This window comes from Anomaloglossus baeobatrachus, chromosome 4 (assembly GCF_048569485.1).
Source record: "Anomaloglossus baeobatrachus isolate aAnoBae1 chromosome 4, aAnoBae1.hap1, whole genome shotgun sequence".
Taxonomy (NCBI): domain Eukaryota; kingdom Metazoa; phylum Chordata; class Amphibia; order Anura; family Aromobatidae; genus Anomaloglossus; species Anomaloglossus baeobatrachus.
Window position 1 is genome coordinate 241293033 of NC_134356.1, and position 20914 is coordinate 241313946.

Consider the following 20914-nt stretch of genomic DNA (forward strand, 5'->3'; position numbering starts at 1 on the left):
TATGACATAGTATATTTCCCAATATTGTGGCACGCTTGGAAACAAATCTTATAATTATATTTCAATAATTTAGCTAATGTAGCATTTTGATTAGGGCTCATTCACATGACCGTTCCGTTTGTCCTGATCAGTTCCTGTTTTTTTGCGGACCCACGGACAGGACCATCTTTTTCAATGTCTTTTGTGTAGGATCGGATGGCACACGGTAGAACTTCCGTGTGCATCCGATCCTACAAAAAAAAACACATCGGATGCCGTATGTCCATTCCGTTATTATGGAGCATGTCCTATTCTGTTCCGTAATAACGGACCATGACTCAATACAAGTCAATGGGTCCGCCAAATCTCTGGAAGCCACATGGAAGCACTTCCGTGTGACCTCCGTCGGGTGCCCGTGCAGTCTGTGTCCTGCTCCCCGTCAGCTCCGCGGCTGCCCGCACTGCAGTGTGTCAGTGTCTGCCCGCAGTATCAGCAGCTTCTCACATTGCAGTGTGGTCAGCCTCGGGGATGATGAGTGCTGCTATCAGGAGGTTAGATGAGATCATTACCTGCTGTGACGATCTCCTGTACTCCTAACGTCAGTGCTTGTCACTGCCTTCAATTGCCCGCCGCGTTCTCACGTCACGTCTCGCGGGCGGCCGGAGACTGTCACTAGCGGTGACGTCACGGGCTCCCGCGATACTGCCAAGAATGCAGCGGGCATATAAGGCAGTGACAGCGCTGACTTCAGGAGTGCAGGAGATCATCACAGCAAGTAATGATCTCATCTAACCTCCTGACAGCAGCACTCGTCATCCCTTGCAGTGACCTGGGCTGACCTATTGATGTTAGCTCAGTTAACTGCACTACTCTCCCAGCCAATGGGGAACATTCTATTCTTCATTGACTGGGACAGTGACTATGGTATGGATCGTTTTTGGACCCCCCTTATTGGATTACGCCAGACCTGGATTTGATTGTTCTTTTCAATAAATTGGTGAAAGAGGGAATGTTTTGGGGAGTGTTTTTTCAAATAAAACTTTTTTTGTTGTCTATTTTTGTTTAATTACTGACTGGTTTGGTGATGTCGGGTATCTGATAGACGCATGACATCTCTAATGCCAGGGCTTGATGCCTAGTGACATTACACATCTGGTATCAACCCCATATATTACCCTGTTTGCCACCGCACCAGGGCAACGGGATGAGTTGGGTCGAAGCGCCAGGATTGGCACATCTAATGGATGCGCCACTTCTGGGGCGGCTGTGGCCTGCTATTTTTAGGCTGGGGAGTGTCCGATAACGGTGGACCTTCCTAGTCTGGGAATACCAGACCACAGCTGTCCGCTTTACCTTGGCTGGTGATCCAATTTGGAGGGCACCTCACATTTTTTGTTTTAAATTATTTATTTAATGTAAAATAACAGCGTGGGGTGCCCTATGTTTTGGATTACCAGCCAAGGTGAAGCTGCCAGCTGTGGTTTGCAGGCTGCAGCCATCCGATGTATCCTAGCTGGCTACAAAAGATAGGGGGAACCCCACGTCGTTTGTTTTTTTTTAATTATTTATTTTTTGGCTAAATACAAGGCTAAGCACCCTTTAGTGCCACATGAAAGTCACTAAAGGGTGCCAGCTTAGAATATGCAGGGGGGTAGGGCATTATATATGTCTTTCTCATCTATTATCTATCTATCCATTACTCTACAGTATTCATTCATTCATTCATCAATCTCTCTATCTCTCTGTCTCTATATCTATCTATCCATCTCTATATCTACCCATCTATGTATCTTTCTAGCTGCTTCTTTGTTTAGCGGTCCGCAAAAAAAAAATCGGAAGGCACACGGATGACACACGGATGCATCCGTGAAAAAAAACGGACCATTTTTTGCGGACCGCAAAAACGGAACGGTCATGTGAATGTAGCCTTAAGCAGAGGAATATACTGTGTTTTTATTATATTTACTATTTTATTATACTGCGGACTATATTTTGTGGTAAATGTAACTGGGGAAAATTTTCGTGCATCCCATTTATTCAAATTCCTATTTTTATTTTAATTAATAAATCTTGTCTATCTATTAAACAGTATATTTCTCTGCTTTTTCTTTTTTTTTTAAACAGGATTTATTACTTAAAAATAAAAATAGAAACAAGATTTATTAATTAAAAATTAATAGGAATTTGAATAAATGGGATTCACGAAAATATTCCCCAGTTACATTTACCACAAAATATAGTTCGCAGTATAATAATATAGTATATATAATAAAAAAAAAATTATATTCCTCTGCTTAATCAAAATGCTACATTAGCTAAATTATTGAAATCCAATACTATAAGATTTGTTTCCAAATGTGCCACAACATTGGGAAATATACTATGTCGTAGTCACTACACAGAAAATGTCAATAAAACAGACAACACCTGGCTTTCACATAAAGGTTTTTTAGGTGCGGTCACTATCCATGCAAAGTCTACCAATATGTAATGAAAGGTGACCCTTTTATTTCATTTTCCACTGGCATCCGTTATCAAATAAATAGATACGGTATATGAATTGGAACAGTGAGGGGGTAATATACCTGATCGATTGCAATATATGCCATAAACAGTATGTCGGTTGCACAGTGGGACCGCTCAAGAACCGCATCAGGCGCCATATCTCTGATATGAGTAAAGCAAACTTATGTGGTTCTTCAGTGGTAACTAAACATTTTGTAATATGTCATGAAAGCAATTTAAAGGGATTTGGCTTTAGAGCTATAGAAAAAGTGAATAAATGAATAGGGGAGGGGATTTTCAGCAGAAAGTTCTTAATCGGGAATCCTTTTGGATGTTTAAGTTAAATACAAGAATTCCACAAGGGCTTAACATACGTCAGGATATGATAGTCCAATATAATTAATAAAAGATATTTATTCATATGATTATGTTTTTAATAATGTTCTTCTCATACTCTTTTTTTATTCATAGTAATAAGATGGTGTTTTTTTCACTCCCTGAACACGCGACAGGTGCACGCGACAGGTGCAGAGTAATTTATTGATTGTGATTTAGACCTAATGCGGGATAAGAGTGTTTGTATGTTAAATAGAGGTAGTGTTTCATATGCAAGATATCCATGAATAAGACTCTACGACACTGCGTTATGTCGAAACGCGTTGGATATTTTTTTTTCCTGGATCTCTGTGGATACCGTCTGCAATTTTTTAATGTGAAAATAAAGTACAAGTTTTATTTCACCCATTGCCTGTGATCCGCTGGAATTTGCTGTTTTCCCATATTCAGTATATTTTATGGTAAAATCAATGGTGTCATTCAAAACTACAAATTGTCTCACAAAATACAAGCCACAGCAAAAAATATAATATTATGCCTATTAGGCGAAAGGGAGAAACAAACATCAAAAATGTCTGAGTCCTTGGAAGGATAAACAAAAGAGGTTTGCTTTAACCTTTTTATGACATCAATTTTCGGTGTTTTTTTGTGCTTTAATTTTTTCTTCCCCTTCTTACAAGAGCCATAACCTTTTTTTTATTTTTTCACGCTTTAATTTTTTCCTCCTCTTCTTACAAGTGGTATAATTTTTTTTTTCCATCAATAGAGACGTGTGAGGGCTTATTTTGTATGATGAGTTGTACTTTTGAATGACACCATTCATTTTACCATACAGTGCACTGGAAAACGGGAAAAAAAAATTGTTTTGTTTTTTTTTACCATTTTCACTATGTCACCTCAAGGCAAAATTTCTCCAACTCCTTCAAGTTAGATGGTTTCCCCAGCAATCCAAGTCTGACGACAGATTCTCAATTGGATTAAGATCTGGGCTTTGACTAGGCCACTCCAATACATTTACATGTTTCTCCTTTTACCACTCGACTGTTGCTTTAGCATTATGCTTTGGGTCTATCTTTTTGGAAGGTGAACCTCCATCCCAGTCTCAAATCACTGACAGACTGAAACAGGTTTTGCTCAAAAATATCCCTGCATTTCATCTTGCCGAAAAACATTCTGACACCATGATGCTGCCACCACAATGTTTCACTGTGGAGATGATGTTCTTGGGGTGATGATCTGTATTGGTTGGGAACTCTGCAGCTCCTTCACGGTTACCTTTGATCTCTGTGCTGTCTCTCTGATTAATGCCCTCCTTGCCCAGGCTGAGAGTTTTGATGGGTTGCCATCTTTTGATCTTTTGGCAGGTTCGTTGTGGTATCATGTTCTTTCCATTTGATGATAATGGATTTGATGGTGCTCCAGGGGATCATCAGAGACTGGGATATTTTTTTTTTAAGAACCAAACCAAACCAAACTGTGATAACACATGGAGAACAGGAACTTTCTGCTCACCTGTCCCTGGCGTTGCTGTCCGTGGTGCTGATCTACAGTCTCCGGCCCTGCCGACTCCCTGCTGCTGCTGCTTCCGGTCCTCTGTGCCATGCATATGCGATGAGCATAATGAACAGCGGTGGTAAGTACGTAAGTAACAGCAGCGGCAGAGACAGTAGTGCTGGAGGGGGTAAGTACAGAAATTCATTTATTCCACAGACGTGTGTTTCTCCTGTATGTGTCACACAGATCACATCTGTGCAGTCCGTGTGACAGCTGTGCCACTGGAGAAAAAACGAACATGTCTACGTGTGGAGCATACGTATGTTCCACAAGGACACACGGTCCAAGGCAAAACACGCACATGTGCGCAAACCCATTGATTTTAATGGGTCTACGTGTGCCCATGTCTCCAGCACGTGAGGAAACGGACCAAACACGTACCGGAGACACGGAGGTGTGAAGGAGGCCTTAATGACACTGTGCAATGGTTCTACACACAGATTGAAGAAATCCCTGCTACACCTGACACCAAAGAGACCTGCACACTTAATCATACAGCCGCACTATGGAGAGCTGCGCTAGGTAAACCCTGTGTGACACATGACTACATGCTCTCGGTGCACAAATAGTAGAGTTTAATATTGCAGGGAGAAAAAAAAAGGGAGAAAGCTACCAAGAGAATCAGTGCAGTGGACTTACGATCCAGGGCCCTAGATTATAGTGTCATATCTGTGAAATGTACACACATCACTGAAAATAACAGCATGGATAGACATGTTAATGATAATCAATTGAAGAACACAATGGAAATATTTTCAAAACATCTTGCTTTATTCAGTATCATGTATGATCACACCAGACAAAAAATTATATACCCTTACATACCTGAGCATTTTATCAATGAGATTAATAGCTGTCTGAGGACTGTGCTGCCATTCTGAATGCACATAACAATACACTTCTGGCAGCTTCTTTTGCAATTGTCAACTAATGATCTCCAAGATATGTGCCATAGGAGACAAGTGTGGAGACTCAGAAGGCCACGGTAGTATGTTCAGACTACACAGAGTGCGCACAGTTGCATCAGCAATATGCGGCCTGGTGGTGTCATGTTGAAAAACTGTTTCTGTGACACTGGAAAATGGCTGTACCACTGGTTCCATGATTGATCCATTCTGTACTTCAAGTAAAACTGGATGTCACATACCAAGCCTAAAGCCCACTTTACACGCTTCAATATATCTCACAATCCGTCGTTGGGGTCAAGTTGTAAGTGACGCACATCCGGCATCGTTTGTGAGGTATCTGCGTGTGACATCTACGTGCGATCAGGATTGAATGCAAAACCGTTGATCGCAAACACATCGTATCTTTGTCTAGAACTGAGCGTTTTGTTGCACGAACCTAGTCAATTGTAACGTGTGACATCCCTCATACGATTTTGGTGTCTGAGGCTATGTGCGCAGGTGTGCGCTCTGCACCGCAGCTTAAAAAAGGTCTGCTTCAGAGCGCAGCTAAAAAGCTGCGTTCTGAAGCGCCTCACAATGTCTGTCATTCACTAATCTCTGTCAGTCGGTCACTATCTCTGTCCCTCACTCTCTGTCCATGTCAGTCTATCCCCCTCTCTCATATACTCACCGATCCCCGGCACTGCACGGCGTTCACACTGCTCCGGCGGCTTTTACTGTTTTGAAAAAGCCGGCCGCCCATTAAACAATCTCGTATTCCCTGCTTTCCCCGCCCACCGGCGCCTATGATTGGTTACAGTGAGACACGCCCCCACGCTGAGTGACAGGTGTCACACTGCACCCAATCACAGCAGCCGGTGGGCGTGTCTATACTGTGTAGTGGAATAAATAATTAAATAATTAAAAAAAACGGCGTGCGGTCCCCCCCAATTTTAAAACCAGCCAGATAAAGCCATACGGCTGAAGGCTGGTATTCTCAGGATGGGGAGCTCCACGTTATGGGGAGCCCCCCAGCCTAACAATATCAGCCAGCAGCCGCCCAGAATTGCCGCATACATTAGATGCGACAGTTCTGGGACTGTACCCGGCTCTTCCAGATTTGCCCTGGTGCATTGGCAAATCGGGGTAATAAGGAGTTATTGGCAGCCCATAGCTGCCAATAAGTCCTAGATTAATCATGTCAGGCGTCTATGAGACACCTTCCATGATTAATCTGTAAATTACAGTAAATAAACACACACACCCGAAAAAATCATTTATTATTAGAAATAAAAAACACAAACATATACCCTGGTTAACCACTTTAATCAGCCCCAAAAAGCCCTCCATGTCCGGCGTACTCCAGGATGCTCCAGCGTCGCTTCCAGCGCTGCTGCATGGAGGTGACCGGAGCTGCAGCATGCACAGCCGCTCCGGTCACCTCCACGCAGCTAATGAAGACAGCCGTGCGATCAGCTGAGCTGTCACTGAGGTTACCCGCTGTCACTGGATCCAGCGGTGGCCGCGGGTAACCTCAGTGACAGCTCAGCTGATCGCACTAACTTCAGTCACTTAGTTGATTAGCGGTCACCGGTGAGCCCTTCACAGGTGACCGCTAATCAGGGCGCGACACAGACAGAGCCGCAGCATGACAATGAAGTCGGGTGAGGTTCACCCGAGTTCATTCTGACAGTGCGGCTCTGTCTGTGTCTGCAGTCATCTGCCATTCAGCTCTGCTACATGGCTGTCTGTGGCTGCTGTTAGCGGCCATGTAGCAGAGCTGAATGGCAGATGACATAGTAAAAACGCATCCCTACACATTACACACGCTTGGCAAGTCAATAAATAAAAAAAAAAAAAAAAAAAGGGTGACCAATGCATACGTCACAGACCACATGATCTAAAGGATCACACACAAAATTGATCAATTTAACATAGACTACTAACGCTCGTGTGACAGCAAATGAACGACCTACGTGTGATCTCATAAGATCCCGTATGCAACCTGGGCGTGTCACATCGCAAATGCGATTGTACAACTAATTGCAACGTGTAAAGCAGGCTTAAGGCATCAATCAATGTCTGCGCAAACCATCAGGAGGCGTTTACACAACATATGGTTATGAGCCAAATGTATCTCAAAGGCCATCATGGTGCAGAGCAATACAGCAGAGGCCTATCCTCTTCAAGAATGGGTCCGACTTGTGTCTTGGATGCAAGAATAGGTAATGCCTTAAAGAGGTCTTCACGAAGGAATGTCCCACCAGCCCTACTCCCAGGATTATGGTTTGAGGAGACAATGTATGGTAACTGGATCCCTCTAGTCTTCATTCCGAGTACATGAACAGCTCAGCGTTACATTACTTTGCTCTTGAAAATAGTGGTGGGACCATTTTTCCAAACTTTCCCAGGAGATGTTTTTCCATACAGCCTATGATAAGTTGTAATCTGCAGTTTCTATATATAGAGAATAAGAGCAGACACTTAAAATGACACCCGGCATCTAGGATATGAGAATTGATAGTGTGCAGTGTTCATATATACAGAACAGGAGTAAATACTGAGACTAAAGGGTACTTTACATGCTGCGACATCGCTAGCGATCTCATTAGCGATGCGAAATTCTAGATCGCAAGTGTGATCTTTCGAGATCGCACATAGGCCATTTTACGCATGTGCGATCTCGAAAGATCGCACTTGCGATCAAGAATTTCACATCGCTAACGAGATCGCTAGCGATGTCGCAGCATGTAAAGTACCCTTAAGGCCAGGTTCACACCACCGTATAATCTGGATGAGTGCTATACAATTGTTTAATCGGCTAGCACTTGGACTAAATGTTAACCAATATGCATATGCTGTGCATATGACCGATTATTGTATTCCCTGAAAGAATTTGTCAGTTAAAAAAAAAAAAAATATATATATATATATATATATATACATATACATATACATACACATACATACACAGAGCTCTGGCAAAAATTAAGAGGCCACAGCACATTTTTATAAAAGTCACCAGCTTCCCCACATGTCTGACAGCCATTCCATTCCAGTGTCAGTTGAATTCCAACCAGAGTACAGACCGGCAGAGGGTGAAAGCGACTCTCCACTGACCAAGATGACCGTAATCTTATTCGAATATCACTCAGCAACCACAGGATGACATCAAGTGACCTACAAAACAAATGTCAGGTGGGGTGAAGTGCACAGCAAGAACAGTTCATAACAGGCTCTTAGAGGCAGGGTTCAAGTCATGTAAAGCTAGAAAAAAGCTTTTCATCAATGAGAAACAAAGGAGAGCCAGGCTGAAGTTTGCCAAAGACCATAAGGATTGGACCATAGAGGACTGGAGTAAGGTAATTTTCTATGATGAGTCTAATTTTCAGATTTGACCAACACCTGGTCGTCTAATGGTTAGACGGAAACCTGGAGAGGCGTACAAGCCACAGTGTCTTGCACCCACAGTGAAATTTAGTGGAGGATCGTTGATGATATGAGGATGCTTCAGCAAGACTGGAATTGGGCAGATTAAACTTTGCGTAAGATGTATGAATCAAGCTGCATACAAGGTTATCCTGGAAAAACAGTTGCTTCCTTCTTCTCAGGCAATGTTCCCCAACTCTGAGAACTGTTTTTTCCAGCAGGATAATGCGCCATGCCACACAGCTAGGTCAATCAATGTGTGGATGAAGGACCACCACATCAAAACTTTGTCATGGCCAGCCCAATCTCCAGACCTGAACCCCATTGAAAACCTCTGGAATGTAATCAAGAGGAAGATGGAAAGTCACAAAACATCAAACAAAGAAGAACTGCTTACATTTTTGCACCAGGAGTGGCAAAAGGTCACCCAAAAGCAGTGTGAAAGACTGGTGGAAAGCATGCCAAGACGCATGAAAGCTGTGATTAGAAATCATGGTTATTCCACAAAATATTGATTTCTGAATCTTCCTGAGGTAAAACATTAGTATTGTTGTTTCTAAATGAATATGAACTTGTTTTCTTTGCATTATTTGAGGTCTGAAAACAATGCATTGTTTTGTTATTTCTCATTTTCAGAAAATAAATACAAAAGTCACTGCTTGTAAATTTGGACACATGTAGTCAGTAGTTTATAGAATAAAAGAATAATTTACACATCCCTATAAAAAGAAAAATCAGAAAAACTGAAACTGAAAATTTTGCAGTGGTCTCTTAATTTTTTCCAGAGCTGCATATATATATCTCGCAGCATGCTGCATTTTTTTACTCGGATGCCATTCACCTATTCAAGACTATGGGTGCGTGGATTCTTTCATCCAAGAGAATCAGATCACACTGAGCACATACTCTGATCACATGATTAGCATCATCCGCCCAATTCTCTTGGATGAGACTCTACTGGCGTCTGACCCTGTGGCCTTGCATTCACTACACAGTACCATGCTTTGTGTCCTGTACGATATCATACAATTGAAATCAAAAGTATTCAATCCCCTTTACAAATAAGATCAGTCAGCAAAATTTTTGCAATAAAACTAAACACAGAACAATTTTTAAAGCTCATCACAACTTTTAAAGAGATTGTCCTCTTTCTGATAAGCTTTCCTCATAGGCTGTGGTTGTTAAAAAAGAAGATTATTACGTACCCTCCTCAGGTTCAGAATGACCAGTGCTGGAGCCGAGTGAGCTCTGCTGATTGGCTACAGGGCTGTCAACGTGACGCCAGCGCTTTAGAAAAACAACAGAGGTTGGAGAAATGGCGAAGAGGTGGCAAAGGATCCGGGGAGCGTAAGCAATGTTCGGTTTGTTCGGGGGGTTGTTTTTTGTCTCTCATAGCTACCGTGCCCTATGAAAGTAAGCTTACAGAAAGAGGATAACCCTAAAAAAGAGAATTTTGTTACTTACCGTAAATTCTTTTTCTTATAGTTCCATCATGGGAGACCCAGACCATGGGTGTATAGCTACTGCCTCCGGAGGACACACAAAGTACTACACTCAAAACATGTAGCTCCTCCCTCCTAGCATATACACCCCCTGCTAGCCAGTCCTAGCCAGTTTAGTGCAAAAGCTGAAGGAGGACAACCACCCACAAGAAGAGACAGAGTAAAACCCGGAAGAACCGGAACCTCTGTCTACAACAACAACAGCCGGTGAAGACACACGGAACAAGAAACCTGCCAACAGGCAATAGGGAGGGTGCTGGGTCTCCCATGACGGAACTATAAGAAAAAGAATTTACGGTAAGTAACAAAATTCTCTTTTTCTTTAACGTTCCTATGGGAGACCCAGACCATGGGACGTTCTAAAGCAGTCCATGGGTGGGAATAAACAGACAACTGAGAAGCAGGCGAAACCTAACTTCACAAATGGGCGACAGACGCCTGAAAGATGCGTCTGCCCAAGCCCGCGTCTGCCAAAGCATGAGCATGCCTTGGGTAGTGCTTCGAAAAAGTATGCAGACTAATCCGAGCTGCAGTCTGACAGACCTACTGAGCCGTAGCCTGGTGCCTGAAAGCCCAAAAGGCACCGACAGGTCTGATCAAGTGTGCCCTGATCCCCGGCGGGGAAGGCACTTGAGTACACTTGTAGGCCTCGGAAATGGCCGACCTAAGCCAACGAACCAGGGTCGGCTTAGATGCCGAGAGACCGCTACGCTGACTAGCGGTCAGCACCAGAGAGAGGTGCACCGCCTAATAACGGCGGTGCGAGACACATAGATCCGGAGCGCCCGCACCAGATCCAGGATATGCAACGCTTCCTCAAAGCGATGAACAGGAGCCGGACAAAAGGAAGGCAGGAAAATTGCCCCGGATAAGGTGGAAGCAGTAACCACCTTAGGGAAAAAGTCCGGAGTCAGACGGAGACCACCTCGTCTTGATGCAAAAGACCAAAAAAGGGGGTGACTCCGAAGAGAGTGCAGCCAGAACTCTCTGGCGGGAAATTATGGCCACTAGAAAGACTACTTTCTGTGAAAGATGAAACAAAGAAACCTCCCTAAGAGGCGCAAAGGGGGGTTTCCGGGAACCGTGAGGACCGGATTAAGGTCCCAGGGCTCCATAGGCCGCCGGAAAGGCGGAATGATGTGAGATGCGCCCTTGAAGGAGCGCACCGGAGCCAGCCGGACGATACGCCGCTGGCACACACTGACAGAGCCGAGACCTGTCCCTTAATGAGGGATAGTCCTAGCTGTAGACCGGACTGTGGAAGGGACAGGAGGGTCGGCAAGGCCAAAAAGGTCAAAGGACACTTTGGAGCTCGAGTCATAGTGGAGATGACTTCAGAAAGGATACCAGAAGTCGTCAAGATCCAGGACTCAAGAGCTACGCCGTCAATCTGAGAGTCCAGAATTCTGGCGGAAAAAACGGACCTTTTGAGAAAAGGTCTGGACGGTCCGGAAGATGCCATGGCAACCCAACGGACAGAAGGAGCAGGTCAGGGTACCAAGCCTGCCTGGGTCAGTCTGGAGTATGAGAATGACCCGACGGCCCTCTTTACTGATCTTGCGCAGGACTCTGGACAAGAGCTAGAGGGTGAATACGTAAAAGAGACGAAACTGGGACCAAACATGAACCAGTGCGTCTGCCGCAAAACCTGAGGATCGTGGACCACGGTTGGACAGCTGAAATAGTCTGCCTCGCAGTTTTCACATCTAGGATGTGGGCTGCGGATACGGTGGACTAGGAGTCCCTCGTCCACTGAAGAATGCGTTGAGCCGCCACATTGCCAGGCGGCTGAGTGTCCCGCCCTGGAAGTTGATGTAGGAAAACGCTGTCACGTTGTCCGACTGGACTCGAATGTGCCTAGCCGCCAACAGATGGTGAAAGGCTTAGAGAGCTAGAAATACAGCTCTGATTTCCAGCACATTGATCCAGAGGGCTGATTCGGACAGAGTCCAAGCGCCCTGCACTCCACGGTGGAGATATACTGCTCCCAAGGCGGATAGACTAGCATCCTGGTGAGGATCACCCGGGACGGAGCCAGGAAGGAGCGTTCCTGAGACAGAGTGGCCGAAGCCACCACTGAAACGAGCCCCTGGTCAGTGGCGAAGCCACCACCCCGTGGAAGGAGGAAGTTCGCTTGTACAGCGGAAAACATCCAGTCTCAGAGGACGCAGGAGAAACTGGGCAAGGAATCGCTTCCATTGACGCCACCATCTGACCAGCACCTGTATTCGGTGTCTGATAGAACGACGTCGACCGCCAGCGGAGGGACTACTGTTCGACTAAGAGCAGCTTCCAGCTTCACAAGTGCCGACAGAGTCTCGAATTGCGTCCCTGGGAACCTCTGGTTCGAAGTCAGAGTGGACTTGGACAGAATGACAAGCCACCCGAATTGGTTAGAGTGGCGAGAGTGAGCGAAGCACTCTGCTAAGAGTCTGCACTGGATGAAGCCCCGACAAGAAGACCGTCCAGGGCAAAAGATCACTGCCAATCCCTAGGGGTGCAGGACCCTAATCACAGCTGCCCCAATGAGAATACTCGAGGGGCCGTGGCTAACCCCAAGGGAAGAGCCACGAATTGGACCACTCCGATTACAAAACGTAGCCAACGCTGGTGTGAAACTGCGATTGACACCTGCAGATAGGCATCTCTGATGCCGATGGCTGCTAGGGAATCTCCTTGGGTTCTTGATTGATCCGGTGAAAAACACACGGAACAAGACCGAGACTCCATGTGAAAACGCCACACCTGACCATGCTTGAAAAGCTAAAGATCCAGGTCGGAAGTCACCGCCCTCTTCGGGGACTAGGAATAGATTTAAGCAAAAATCTCAGAACCGTTCCCAGTCAGGAACCGGTACAATTACTCCATTGGCCTGCAAGAAATGCCACGGCCTGTGAGAAGGCGGCGGCCTTGGAGCCGGGGGGAGTTGACAGAAAAAATCTGTTTGGCGGGTGGATAGAATTCCATCCTGTAGCCATGGGAGAAATAATCCCGCCCCCACTGAACAGAGACGTGTTAAAACCATACGTCGCCAAGTGGAGAGAGCCTGCCACCGACCAAGGAGGTTGTTGGCGTGGCTAGATAGCTCGGAGGAAGCTGACTCAGTGGCAGCATTTCCTGCGGTCTTTGAAGACGCAGCTTTGAGCGCCATTTGGGTCTATGATCCTAGGCCGAGCTAGAGGACGAGGCCGAGGGCTTAGAGAACGATCAGATGGAGGAACGGAAACAACCGAAACCTCAACTGATTCCTGCCCTGGACAGGTTCCCTGGTTTAGGTTTGTGGCAAGGAAAAACTCTCCCCGCCAAGAGCTTCCTTAATTTCATCCAGTTGGTTCCGAAGAGACTGGTCCCACAAAAGGGAGCCCAGCAAGGAACTTCTATAGAGGCATCTGCCTTCCATTTCCGAAGCCACAGGAGCCTGCGGATAGCGAGGAAAGTAGCCAAGGCCACCGCCGTGCGGTGTCCAGCATGGCAGACATGGCATAGGATGAAAAGACTGAAGTCTGGAAGTTCACGCAACCGTTTCGGGCATAGAGTCCCTGTGAGGGAATGCATCTCCTCTAGAGAAGCAGAGAAGGCTACAAAAAAACCGCACTGCTGTAAAGCTGAGGAGAACGAAGCTCCTGCCGCCCCCATACAGATTTGGCCAGAAGGACAACCGGGCGGACCGCAAAACCTTAAGTGAGGAGCCATCAGCCACTGACATAACGGTCCGGGCTGAGCCACCTGAGGTGAATGAGCCCACTTCTTGACCACCATTGGTGGACAGGGAAAAAACAGTCCTCAGAATCACGCTTCATGGGAAGAGACTGTCAGAGCGGACCCTGGGCTTGGTCACAGTGGCGTGAAAACTGGAGTGGTTAAGGAACACACATTGTGTTCTCCTAGGCAAGGTAACTCCGGCGGATTGAGGTCCAGTACAAAATTAATGTACCGTGGGATCCTTATAGAGGTGCCGTCAGCCACTGATACAACTATCCGGGCTGAAAGTCTAGACACCGGAGGGACCACCCTTGGCGAATGAGCTCACTCCTTGACCACCTCTGATGGGAGGGGGAAACAGGCAGCAGAACCCCGCTTTGGGGTCTGACAGGACAGGCTGTGGGCTTGGACACAGTGGGCTGAAAACTGGAGTGGTTAAGGAACACACTCCTTGTCCTGTTAAAGGTATACTGATGCCTTTCTGCCAGCGGGGAATACTCCCCTGATACAGGCGGATGGAGGTCGAGTACAAGTATAATGGACGCAATCCAATCATTAGCATCTGCGTCACCTACGGACGGATCAATGGTACATAAAGTAGCGTCCGAGCCCCTGGTAGAGACATCCTCCTCGTCCAGTGAGTCAGCTCGTAATCAGAGCTGCGGGACGGGGAGGACAGGGGACCCTGCGTCTCCCTGTCAGGAGGACGGGGTCTGAGACCAGAAGGAGAGTCCTCTGTGAGCTTTGCTGAGCGAGCTGTAGCAGAAAACGCCCTGAGAAGGGGGCTGCATGCTCAGCAGAAGCCGGGACAGCCGACCCCTGGAAATAGGATTCCAGCCAAACCAGGGGTCAGCCACCGAAGCCGGAGCAGCTGGAGGGACCACTAATGAGCCTCCAAGCTGAGGGGCCACAGTGGTTATGAGCTCGGTACAGCCGTACGAGACTACCTGCAGTGGATAATAAAAACAGCCTGCAGCCTCGCTCTGTGAGACATGCTGCAGAGGTGGGGGCTCTGTCTAGAATGGCCCCCAGCATCTATAAACAGATAAAATAAGCAGCTGCACAAACCGGAGGTTGTGGCTGCCAGATCGTTTAACCCTTTAGTGACGGAGCTAATTTTCACCTTAATGACCAGACCAAATTTTGCAATTCTGACCAGTGTCACTTCATGAGGTTATAACTCTGGAACGCTTCAACGGATCCCGGTGATTCTGAGATTGTTTTTTCGTCACATATTGGACTTCATGTTAGTACCAAATTTAGGACAATATTTTTTGTGTTTATTTATGAAAAAAATTGAATATTGGCAAAAATTTTGAAAATTTAGCAATTTTCAACTTTTGAATTTTTATACCGTTAAACCAGAGATTTCTGTGACACAAAATAGTTAATAAATAACATTTCCCACATGTCTACTTTACATCAGCACAATTTTGGAAACAAAATTTTTTTTTGTTAGGAAGTTAGAGGGGTTCAAAGTTTATCAGCAATTTCTCATTTTTACATCAAAATTTACAAAACCAGTTTTTTAGGGACCACATCACATTTGAAGTGACTTCAATAGGCCTAGATGACAGAAAATACCCAAAAGTGACACCATTCTAAAAACTGCACCCCCCAAAAGTACTCAAAACCACATTCAAGAAGTTTATTAACCCTTCAGGTGCTTCACATGAACAAAAGCAATGTGGAATGAAAAAAAGCAAAAATTAAATTTTACCTAAAAATGTTGCTCTAACCCAAATTTATTCACTTTTAGAAGAAATAACACAACAAAATGGACCTCAAAACTTGTTCCCCACTTTCTTATGAGCGCGCCGATACCCCACATGTGGTCAGAAACCTCTGTTTGGACAAATGGGAGGGCTCGGAACAGAAGGAGCAATATTTGAATTTTGGAAAGCAAATTTGGCTGAAATAGATTGCGGGCACCATGTTGCATTTACAGGTCCGCTAAGGTACCTAAACAGAAGAAATCCCTCACAAGTGACACCATTTTGGAAACTAGACCCCTCAAGGCTTCTATCTAGGGGTATAGTGAGCATTTTAGATCCACAGGTACTTCACAGATTTTGTTAACGTTACGTTGTCATATTGAAAATTTTAATAATTTTCTCAAAAATGTTGCTTTAGCATCAATTTTCTCACTTTTTCAAGAGGTAATTCCAAAAATTTGACCTCAAGGTTTGTTAACCACTTTTTTATGAGCGCGGTGATACCTCACATGTGGTCTGAAACCTTTGTTTGGACAAATGGGAGGGCTTGGAACGAAAGGAGCAATATTTGAATTTTAGAAAGGAAATTTGGCTGAAAAAGATTGCGGGCACCATGTCGCATTTGGAGGTCCCCTAAGGTACCTAAACAGCAGAAACCCCGCACAAGTGGCCCCATTTTGGAAACTAGGCCCCTCAAGGAATTTATCTAGATGTTTGGTGAGTACCCTGAACCCTCAGGTGCTTCACAGAATTTTATAACGTTGAGCCATGAAAAAAAAAAATAAAATTTTACCACAAAATTGTTATTTCAACCAGGTAGCTTTTTTTTTACAAGAGTAAAAGGAAAAAATTCAGCATAACATTTATTGTGCAATTTCTCCTGAGTTTGGCGATACCTTATATGTGGTGGAAATCAACTGTTTGGGCGCATGGCAGGGCTCGGAAGGGAAGGAGTGCCATTTGACTGCAAAATTGGCTGGAATCAATAGCGGACGCCAGGTTGCATTTGGAGAGCCCCTGAGGTGCCTAAACAGTGGCGGTCCCCCACAAGTGACTTCATTCTGGAAACAAGACACCTCAAGGCTTTTATCAAGGTGTATAGTGAGCAGTTTGAATCCACGAGTACTTCACAGAATTTGATAAGCTTAGGTTGCCATATTGAAAATTTTCATTTTTTTCACAAAACTGTTGCTTTAGCATCAAATTTCTCACTTTTTCAAGAGACAACAACAAACCGTGGACCCCACAGGTTGTTATCCAATGTCTTATGAGCACAGGGATACCCCACATGTGGCCAAAAACCTCTGTTTGGATAAATGGGAGGGCTTGGAATGGAGGGAGCACCATTTGAATTCTGGAAAAGTTGAAATAAATTGCGCGCACCATGTCACATTAGCAGGGCCCCTTGGGTACCTATACATCAGAAAACCCCCACAAGTGACCCCATTTTGGAAACTGGATTTTATTCAGGAGTATAGTAAGCATTTTGAATCCACAGGTACTTCACAAAAATGTTGCTGTAGCAACAAATGTCTCACTGTTAGGCTCTGTGGCCATGATCCAGCGACACGGCATCTAGTACACAGTGTCAGCCTCCTGCAGAGATGTGAGTGTTGTCCACGGGAGAACGCAGCTGCCCAAGCCCACGATTTGGGTTCAGGCCGCTGTGGAGCTCTATGCTACCTGCAGAGAACACTCATCTCCGCAGCATAAATTGACATGCTGAGGCTCGGGAAGCTGCGCCACAGGTCGGTTTATGCTGCGGAGAAAAGAAGCACATTGGGCATGGGATTTCTAAAAATCCTTCCACTGTGCTTCTACTGCACAACGCAGCGCTATGGACGCAGGGAAAACACTCTGCGCCCAAAACGCTGCAAACCCTGATTGTGGGCACACAGCGTAAAATGCTACAATGGATGAATGGATAGATGTCAAACAAATATAACGTCCCATTCCCCTGCATATTCTAAGCTGGCGCCCTTTAGTGCCTTTCATGTGGCACTAAAGGGTGCCTAGCCTTGTATTTAGCCCCCCAAAAAATTAATAATTAAAATAAACGACGTGGGGTCCCCCCTATTTTTGATAGCCAGCTAGGGTAAAGCAGACAGCTGTAGCCTGCAAACCACAGCTGACAGCTTCACCTTGGCTGGTGATCAATTTGGAGGGCTCCCCAGGCGTTTTTAAAAAAAAAAAAAAAAAAAAACGTGGGGTCCCCCCCAAATTAGATCACCAGCCAAGGTGAAGCGGACAGCTGGGGTCTGGTATTCTCAGGGTGGGAAGAGCCATGGTTATTGGACTCTTCCCAGCCTAAAAATAGCAGGCCGCAGCCGCCCCAGAAGTGGCGCATCCATTAGATGCGCCAATCCTGGCGCTTCGCCCCAGCTCATCCCGCGCCCTGGTGCGGTGGCAGACGGGGTAATATATGGGGTTGATACCAGCTGTAATGTCACCTGGCATCAAGCCCTGGGGTTAGTGATGTCACGGCATCTGAACAGATACCCGACATCACTAACCCAGTCAGTAATAGAAAAAAAAAAGACAAAAAAAAAATTTATTTGAAAAAACACTCCCCGAAACATTCCTCTTTTACCAATTTATTGAAAATAAAGAAATTCCGGTCGCTGTAATCCATTTTGGAGGTCCCGCGCCGACTCTGGATCTTCTAGAATATGGGGGGCACGTTCAGGGAACGTATCCCCCATTTTCTGGAAGAGCAAGCTCTCCATGAGCAGTGTGGGTGCAGTAATCTGAGAATACTGCACTCACACTGCCCCGGTCCAACCTAGGGCAGAGTGACCTGCAGTAACCTCATTCCAGAATATGAGGGGCACGCTCACAGAACGTACCCCCCATTTTCTGGAACAGCAGCCTCTCCATGTGAGGAGTGTGGCTGCAGATCACTGCACTCACCCTCCCCCGGTCCACAGTGGAGCCTGTGCATCAGCGACGTCAGAGTCCCTGCTTGCAGGGATCCAGCTGACAGCCGCTGTCTGCGCATGCGCCGCCAGCATTGAAGAAGGAGGCGGCGATCGCGGGCCCGGAGCGGCAGACAGGTAACGTATAACCGGGGGCTTGGGGGGGGGGGTGACCTAGTGGGACCTGGGGACACCTTTCTGCCGCATGTGACGTGTCACATGCGGCAGAAAGAGCAGAATGAAGGCGGCCGCGCGCTGTGCGCCGCCATCTTCCACGCTCCGGAGGGGGGAGGGGGGTGGTGGCTCTGGAGAACCGGAGGGGGCTCCGGTGACCAGAGGGCTCCGGTGGACCGGAGGAGGGGTCAGGGGGAGGACATTTCCCTCCGATCTGAAATGTTTGATCATTTCAGATCGGAGGGAAATGACTGCAGAGCCGGCGCCGGCGGCAGTTTTCTGTGCGCTTCGGCGCCATTTTGGATGTCCGGTGGGGGTAGGGGTGGGGGTGGGGGGACTCTCCAGTACCGGGGGCTTTGGGGGCACTAGGGGGTTAGATTTCTTTCTCATCTGACATGTTTGATCATGTCAGATGAAAAAGAAATCAGTTTTACCGGCCATTTCTTTTTTTTTCATGTGTTTGTCGGTATACGGTGTATACCGCCGATCACATGATCGGGGTCCAAAAAAAACACCCCGATTCATAATCTGGGGGGTCTCAGCTACCCCCGGTAGCTGAAACCCCCGAGATTTTCGGTCGCTGGGGGGCGCTACAGGGTTTTTTCGGGCCGCCGCTTTAAAGCGGCGGAACAGAATAAGTACCCTGTTTTGCCGCCGCTTTAAGTCGTACGGCCGTCGTTATGAGGTTAAACAGACATGTCTGTGCCCTCTAGTCCCTCAGCCCAGGCCCCCACTTGTCACACTGTGGAATCTCTGTGCCTATGCAGGCACAGAGAACGCTGAGAAAATGGCGACCGGAGCGAGGAGAGGGGGCGGGGCCTACTCTGAGAGCGGCAAATGAGGTAGCCAGGGGAGGGAATCCTTCCTCAGTGAGGAGTGTCCCTTCCCTGTGCTGCGCAGCCGCTGGGCGGAGCCACACTGTCCCTCTGCCTGACTGACATGCAGAGACAGTGGAAACTGAAACTAGGCCTCAGGCGAAGCCGGGGCCTAGAGTAAAACATGCGGCCGGCGTGCAGGCACCATCGGCGCGGTTCTCCAGTGAAAACTGGAGAACCGGCCGGAAACGTTAACACAAAACATAAAACACACTCCCCCAATAAATAAATATAAAGGACCCCTGGAAAGACCACTTTCTGTGGTAATAACGTCTCATATACTTAGCTTGTGAGACGCAGGTTGCCAGGTCCCTGGGGGGTGATAGCTCCGTCCAGCAGGATCCTGAAAAAGGGCTGCGGATGGAGACCGGTCTCCTGCAAGCAGTGAGAACCGTGTTGGCTCCCACTTCAAGCCAGAGCCCCAGCATGGGATGGTGAAGGAGCGCGACATGAGAAGGCTCCAGCCTTGGAAAATCAACCTTAACAGCACTGCCGACACAGTGGGGTGAGAAGGGACATGCCGGGAGTCCAGCTGGACCCGCTTTTCTTCCAAATCTTTGATCCAGAAGGAAAAATCAAAAATCAAAATCAGAGAATGCATGTGTGTGTGACCTCCTGAAACACAAAGCATTGAACTGGCTAGGACTGGCTAGCAGGGGGTGTATATGCTAGGAGGGAGGAGCTACACGTTTTGAGTGTAGTACTTTGTGTGTCCTCCGGAGGCAGTAGCTATACACCCATGGTCTGGGTCTCCCATAGGAATGTTAAAGAAATTACTATTACTTTCACATCTTGTATAGAATCCCTCAGAATAGTAAAAGAGTCAACAGTTAGGCTATATGCCCACGGGAGCTTGCTTCTGCGGATTTTGCCGCGGAAAACCTGCGGATTTATCTGGATTTTCCAGATAAATCCGCAGGTTTCAGCATGTACAGACAATCCCCATGTTTTCCTATGGGACATGGGGAGCTTGTGTCCACACTGCGGATACGTGCGGCTGTGTCCATGCTGTGGATGTCCCGCAGCCGCACATAACTGCATGTCAATTATTCCTGCGGAATTACCTGCGGAAATCCCGGCCCTCCACTATGGAGATAGAGGCTGGGACTTCCACAGGTAAGCCGCACGAATGCCCGCAGGTTTACCGCAACAATTCCGCTGGATTCCCACAGCTATGGATAACTGCGGATTCCGGGGAGGTGCTGCGGGAAACCTGCTGCCATACCTGCGGATATATCCGCAGGTACGAGCTCCCGTGGGCACATAGCCTTAAGGTGAGTGCAGGCTCGAGTAGTAGTGCTACCAGCGCAATCAGCCTGCTCTTCCAGCCATGATGGATGG